At 39.2% G+C, this 7859-nt stretch overlaps 1 protein-coding gene and 1 long non-coding RNA gene across 2 annotated transcripts in view; one reads left to right on the top strand and one right to left on the bottom strand.

Moving 5' to 3' along the window:
• LOC122059256 (protein transport protein Sec61 subunit alpha-like) overlaps positions 1-7859 on the top strand; it is a 24361-nt gene that overhangs the window by 2747 nt on the left and 13755 nt on the right. The window lies entirely within an intron of this gene.
• LOC122059258 lies at positions 3772-4900 on the bottom strand. The gene is made up of 2 exons (XR_006134012.1): positions 4479-4900; positions 3772-4371 (listed from the first exon to the last, which is right to left on the bottom strand). It is a non-coding gene; the product is annotated as an uncharacterized LOC122059258 (long non-coding RNA).

The raw sequence follows: 7859 nt of genomic DNA on the forward strand, positions 1-7859 counted from the left end.
GGGGGTAGGAAATAGTGTTTGCAATGAATTTATTGAAAAGCAGAAAAAGGCTTGCCATGTAACCAAGGGAAAAAGAAGAAGGAAGAAAGTAGAAGACTTGCCAAGGAAACAGAGGCCTAAGCATGAGAATTTCATTATGGTATGGAAAGCATTCTTTGACTCCTATGACTCTTATCTATCTCTTGTTCATCCATAATTGAAAAATATGCCCCCACCTTGTAATCCACCTCACTAGAGGAGCTAGAACAAGCAAGGATTACCTTTTTGCTATGATCATGAGAGGAGCCTACCTTTAATGGGCCTACATCGGATGTGTAACCTAGTAGAACTCCTCAAAGACATGCTATACAAAAACAGAGGTTCTGTTTTGAGTTCCACTGCAGGGGTTTCAACTTCCATTTTGACTCTTTTCTTCCTAACAAAAACGCGAACGTCTGGCCCAGATGCGCCAATGGAAGATTCAGAACCTAAACGACAAAAAGAGGATTGTCTTTTTGTCATTCAAAAAAACAAACAGAAGAACATCCACATTTGAAAAAAAACTCAGAAATTTGAGAATCATCTCACCAGGTTCTAACTTTGATTTTGAAATCCCAGGCTTAGATGCCAATCTTTTGGAATAAAATCTTGTTGTGGCCATTTTGAATTCGAGATTTGCAGAAGCAGATAGAAGTGCGGAATTTCTAAAGAGAGTGAAAGGCATTTAGGTGTTTTGGAGGGACAAATAAAAAATAGGAAAAAATGATGAAGTTTTCCTCTTTGAGAAGGGATTTTCATTTTCTTCAAATCCATTGCGTACCATACTTTGCATTTAAAAAAATGTACTTTACTGCATCTTTCCATAGACACGATGAAAATCGCAAATTGTAGAACAGCCCTACCTTGTCGCGTGCCCCTACACATAGACACAGGGTTGTTTGAAAAGACTGTCATGCCTTCGTGCATTCTCATTGATCTATGTGCTGGTGCAGTATCCACATGAATATGAATAGGTAGTGATCCCCCTCCTTAAGATCCCATTTGTTTAGACAAGTTTTTGGAGTGGAATAGTTGTCAGGTTGGAACCCACATGTGGATGGAGTGAAGAACATAAAAGTAAAGTTGGAGGAAAGTTAAAGTCTCCACCTCATATGTTGTTTGGTTGACGAGAAGGCAGGGATAGAATAGGCAATTTGCAAAGCTTGCAGATGATGAGTTGCAAAAAAGAGGGTTGGGGCAAGGAGTTGCAGATCTTCTTCCTTGTTCTTCCCCAATCGATGGGGTCCGGTTGCATGACAGAACGAGCATCTTCTTCTTTCTTCCCCCTATGATGGGGTATGATTGTAGTTGATTAGGGTTAGGAAATCCTGTGTCACTGCCTCCATCTCTTCTTTTTCCTTGTTCACCTCTCCGACATAAAATAAAAAACCTTCATGAGCGGCGGAATCCCAACCTAACTCCTTTAATGCAACCAATTATTTACCGAACCCTTTCTTCGGCTGAGTCTCTTTCGTCATTCAAGGAACCCATGTAACATCTTGAATTGTCAAATCCTCCTAATTTCTTCCTTTCTCAATTTCGGAAACCCTTTTTCTCAATCTCTTGGTTACCCTCTCCCATCTTCTCATGGACCAAAAATCCCATGGCTTTTTTCTTTTTCAGACGAGTTGCAAGGATGCCAATCTTCCGTCGCTACAAGGACGGACGTTGCACAAATGTGGTTCTGATGAGTTGCAGAGAGGAAGTATCCATTGGTTTTAAGGGAGGCCATTGCAAGGAAGGTGGCTATGAGAGTTCATGCCATTCTCAATGAACTTTCCCTTGGATTTTCAGCCAAGTCCGGCCCATTTGGTGAGACTTTGCAAAGGGGTGGGTGGAACAAATCATAAGCCACGTTGGCTGTTGCGGGGAAAAGCTCTATTTTTTATGTTGTCAATCTAAAACCCCACCCCGGATTACCAAACAACCCCAAGTCCAATGGGGTGGAATAATTCGTACAACTATCTTATCCCTTCAAATCCCATCCCATCACAACAAACATAGCCTAATTATTTTGTTGGGAAAGGAAATCTATCCGCCCGCGCCCTCTACATCAAGACAGTTGGACGTGAAAATACTCAACATGTTGGGCCAGCTAAGTTTTTTTTCACACCCATTTGTGTTTGGGCTTAAGGAACACTAGCCGGGTAGCACTCTTTCTCCCTTACTTTGTCCCTTATTATATGAAGTATATACTCCTACTTTTAATACCCATCTTAAGACACCCAAACCCCATAGAAAATGATTCTTCATTCATTGTGGATGAAGGAAAATTATCTCCTTATGTTTATTAGATAATGCACATGCTTGCTACATATAAATCTATATTTCACTCCAAAAAAAAAATAGTCTTAAACACATATTAAATAGGACAAAGTTTTCCCACACTTGTGGCTGAACAAGGGGACAATTCAAATGTGACCCCCCTACCTCCCCCGCTCTCTCCCCTTCTATATCCTAGGTCACAAGGTGCCATGATGAACAAATTCCCATTCATTGTGGCCTTAGGAAACTTGATCCTAAATAAATATTTGCAATATGATTATTGTACACATCTATAGCATCCGACCGACTCTTTAAATTTAGGGCCCGTTTGATAACGTTTCAAGAAACGCGTTTCTGCGGTTTCTGTTTCCAGAAATAGCAGAAATGGAGTAAAAAGCGTTTGATAAAACTGTTCCGTTTCACTTATTTTTAGAAATAGAAATATAAATTTTTACTTATTTATGGTTCAAGAAACGACCTAGGCGAAACAAGTTCTTGTTTCGCCGTTTCTAGAAACGACTTGTGGCCATTCTTTCATTAGTTACTATCGACTTTTAAAAACATGACTTATCAAACACCTTCAATTCTGTTTCTGTTTCTAGAATGAAAATTTATGTTTCTGCCATTTCTTGAAACAGAAACGGCATAAACGTTATCAAACGGGCCCTTAGTAACGCTTCTAGGTCCATTTAATACCTACGCATATCTATATTTTTCCATACTCAAACATTCTAACCATGGTCCTAAGCTTGCCTTACATTTTTATAGCATCAATTCTTAAATTTATTTATCTTTTATTAGAACTCTTTAATATTAAAATTAGAGAAATAGAAATTTGACTTGTCCAACCCATATGTGGGAAAGGTGAAGAAGTCTTTGTAGCCCTAGAATAAGTCACAAGGAAAGTCATAGAATCAAATTGATTCACCATTGACTAGGGATTACACTTTACAGGATTGAGGTACCAATCTATTCATTCATACAAGATAAAGCTCAAAATATGGGGGGCAACATTGCGTGTGTCTACGCCAAGACATAGGCAGATATGAAAAGACTGCGCTGCCTCCCTCCCCATGTGTTAAAAATGTCTACATGTAACTGTCAATGGGTCTATTCATTAGCATAATGGCGACATAAGCAAACATCATTCTCTTACCCATTTAATTATTAACGCCATCTAGGTCCATTTAGTACATATCCCCCATCCCCCATCCCCCATCCCCCCACCCCCACCCCCACCCCCAAAAAAATTCCAGATTTTCCGTACTCAACCTTCCTGACCATGGCCCTGCCTTGATTATAAAATTACGCAATAACACATTCATGGCTGGGCCGGCTTAATTAGTCTGAAAACTCAGACCAAGAAGAGGCAGTCCTATAGGAATACATATGGGCCTGTTCGAGGGGGTGACAAACCCTAAACCGAGCCAATCAAACTGAATGAAACCGAATAAAAAAAACCCAAATCTAATCAATCTGATTATTTTATGACTGACTTCGGTTTGGAGCTGGTTTTTATATAAAAAAGTTTGGATCCGTTTGAAATACAGATCACATTGGACTGATCGAAACCGAATCAAAACCAAATTCAAATCAATAAGAAACCTATACACAAAGTAAACCAGATTGAACCAGAGATTGAACCAATAACAACCCCACAAAAGAAAACCAAATTCAAAACCAACCAAAATCGAACCATTCCCTTATTGGCTTGGTTTCGGAATTCTCCCATCGCACCTCAAAACTGATTTAGCCCCACTAAACCAGATCGGACCATCTGATATTTATATATTTTTTTTTAAGGGAAAAATGATAGAAATGCTAGCGACTTACCTAGGAATTGGATATACTAGCGAATGTTGGCCGTGGGATTAGATAGGTTATGTCAATACCGTTGATTACTTGTTGTCATACAGAACCTACCAACCCCGCCGCTCTACCGTTCTCCCTCATTATTTCCGACGATCGTTCATCGGAGCAGCTGTAGCCTTTAACCTTATTCGCTCAATGACCTCCATAGCATGAAAACCCTTTTCTGTAGAACATTCCCATCTTCTACCTAAACCTCTATGTCATCCTTCTCGAATCCTAATCGAACAGAATCATCAAATTCAATCAAATCAAACACAAACCCATGAAAACCCACAACTTCAAATTGGTGGAAGAAATAGAGAATTTGGAGAATTGGAAGGTACCTGGGACGTTGACCTTGTAGATGTGGGCATTGGGGGTTTCAAGCCAATCCATCAGGGCTAGTGATCCAGACCACTATCGAAAGATTGGAGGGCTCTAGAAGAAGCGCCTGAATGGATCTACGAAAAAACCCTCCGCCATTATCGATATGTTAGCATAGTCGTGGAATTGAACGAAAGTGGCGCTAAGCAGCAGCGGCAGCGGCAACTGCTTTCACTTGCGAGTCATGGGGAGCAACCTCTTCTGCTTGCAGCGGCGACGGCGGTGGCGGCAGCAACATCGGCGATAACAGTGACGGCAGCAACGGTAGTGGCAGCAGCGAGCATCCGCGTTTCCCAACTAATGGAGATCTCACCGGAGTTTACTTTCTCCGGCTGGATCTAGTAGAAGGAAGGCTTTTCCGACTGAGAAAGAGAGAAGGGAGAAAGACTTTTCACCAGTGGATTGAAACTTTGTATTTTTTCTCTTCATCCATCTAACGTAGGGGTGTCAATTCTTAGACCGAATCGGTAAAACCGGTTGGACCGAACCGATAACAACACGGATCGGATCGAATCGAATCGAAACCTTATTGGGTTGGTTCGGTTTGGAGTATTACAACCCCAAAATCAAACTGAATCGCACCGGAAATCGGATGAACCTGAAACCAAACCAAAATCGGCTCAAAACCCATACCGAAACCGAAACCAAACCAATAAGAAACCGAAACACTCCAAAATTCATTAAAAAAATCAAATTTTGCATAGTTTTGTAAACATTTGTATGGAAAGTCGAATCCAAATTGGACCAAAAACCAAAATCAACCCGGTTACAAATCGATTTAAGAAACAGAAGACAAATCGAAACCAAACCACACCAAAACCGAAACCAAATCGAAACTGGAATTTCCTTATTGGTTCGATTTCGGTTTCAACTTTTCCACACCGAAACCGACTCAACCTAGACAGAAACCAAGCCGGACCGACCGATTGACACCCCTAATCTAACGGTTTAATTCAAGTTAATCAAATCCTACAGCTAACATTCCTAGATACTACCTAGCATACCTATCGCTCTCCCATTTTTTAATTATATTTGAACAATCCTTGATTCTACCAAAATACAACAGTCCTTGAGTTGGTTTGATTCAAGGTTCAAACTCCTACAGCCTTATAATCCAATTAGATTATACTTTCCGTGTGCAGCAAGTCTTACCCTACCTGTGTCTGTAAGAGTGTAACATTGTCTTGGTTTAAAAATCGGATCGAATTGATCACATCGCCCAGATCGGTTTGGTATTAGGAGAAACCGATTCTCGACATTGATCCGATCCATATTGATTCGTTTTTTTTTTTTACTCCAAATATTATGTGAGACCCGATAGAGCCCCTAAATTATTATTAATAAAATAAAAAGAGAATATGGGGGACATAACTCGCTTTACCCCAACCCAAACAAGCTGAAGCACTCGCACCCTCACATAGGGGTGTCAATTGGTCGATGTGATTTAGTTTCGATCGGGTAGAATCGGTTTCAGTCTAAGAATGAGAGAGACCAAAACCAATCAATTAAGGAACTTTGGTTTTCTATCGATTTTGTTTTGATCTGGGTTGGTTTTGCTTTATTTTGGTTTTTCAATGTTGAGTTAATAGCGATGTAGATCAGTTTATTATTGGAATTGAACCATAATGAAATCTTACATTCACAACTTATAGTGACAAGATTTGACGAAAAAAGACACTTTAAATTTATGATAAAATCATGGTTTATTGTTGTAAGGGAATTAATATTGAAACCAATGAATTACAAACTACTAAGAAGATAACTAATATTGAAATCACAAAATGAACCTAATTATCCCCAATCATTCATTTAACTATGTAACTAGTTTTGTATAGTGAACAAAGACATGAATGGAAACATTATTACAAATTACAAATCAATTTCTCCATTCATAACTAATATTCAATGATTTGTAACAATTCTCCTTAGGGTAACAAAATTTCTCACTTCAATTCACCAATTTATGATTTCATAGTCATTTATTTTTTTATCAGTTTCATTCGGTTTGGTTTTGATTTGGTTATTGGTCGATTTGATTTGGACAGATTTTTAGTCGATCCCAACATATCTTAATCGAAAATTAATCCAATAAAGATTGGTTTAGTTCGATTTGAGTTTTATTGATTCAGGCTAGGTTTCAACACCCCTACCCTCACAGCACAACCATAAGACCCAAAGAAAAAATAATTACATTCTAAATATAGCCATCCATTGATAAGTTATTGGATTAAAATGGTTCAAAAAATCCATTAGAAAAAAGGGAAAGTCCCGATCCCGATATCGATTGGGACCGATACCAAGACCGATCAGGTCTGCATAAAGACCTGATCGTATCGTGTCTGCGGTTTTTTATCTCCTATTTTACCTAATTTCAGAATCACCTACCCATTGCCCTTTCATCAATTCGTCGCGGGCCAAGGAGGGAAGTTCTTCTGCCGCTACTGAGAAAGCGAGCGATCACAGCGAAGGATCTCAAGATTCACCCGAGGCCCAAGCACCAAGGAAGCGGAACGAAGCCAAGCTGACAAACTCGAAGCCGGTTCGACTTCTGATTCTTCCCCCTTCCCAGGTTCGATTATCTTATCCAGATCCTTCATTATCCTTTTTTATTCTGTTGTTCTTCTTCCCTTTTCCTTGATGTTGGGGTTAATACTGGTTGAGGAAAAATTGAATCTTCACAGATCAGGCTGAGACTTGGGGGTGTTTCCCCACCCTTAGGCGACTCAGATTTCAGAATATGAGGCTGGAAAACTATATCGGTTGTGAATCCTGTTGGAGAGTTTCAGATCTGGTTTAGAGGTTTCCGCCGGATCCACTTTTCGGAGATAATTACTATTAAAAATACTTTATTCGTGAAATTTTAACTGGTCTTTCCTAAAATTTGGCCTTGTCATGTATAACGATTCAGATGTTAATGTTTATTAGATTGTTTTTTTATCTCCTTCCTTCTGTATGTGAAGCTCTGCTTTGATCATGGTAGTCTAAGTTAGTACAACGTGTCAACAGGTGCTTATTTTCGCATTTGATTTAATCGTCTCTTTGAGTTTACATCCCATGCTTTTAATCGTTTAGTGCTTACAACGTGTCATGGTAGTTTTTTTAATGGTTTCCCCCCCCCCCCTCTCTTTAGTGCTTCCCTCCATTGTTTCCATGAGATAATGTATTTGTTTCTATTTCCTCTATAGTAAATTTGAATTAGTTTGTACGTATAAATTTTGGCTCTAATTTTTAAATTATACATGGGGCTCTTTTGTATTTTTATTTTCTTTGTCCTTTTGAATCTCCTATTTTGCTTCCATGCACATTATAATGCATATTCTTCACCGTTGCCTCGTCAACAT

Source organism: Macadamia integrifolia, chromosome 13, assembly GCF_013358625.1.
Source record: "Macadamia integrifolia cultivar HAES 741 chromosome 13, SCU_Mint_v3, whole genome shotgun sequence".
Lineage (NCBI taxonomy): Eukaryota > Viridiplantae > Streptophyta > Magnoliopsida > Proteales > Proteaceae > Macadamia > Macadamia integrifolia.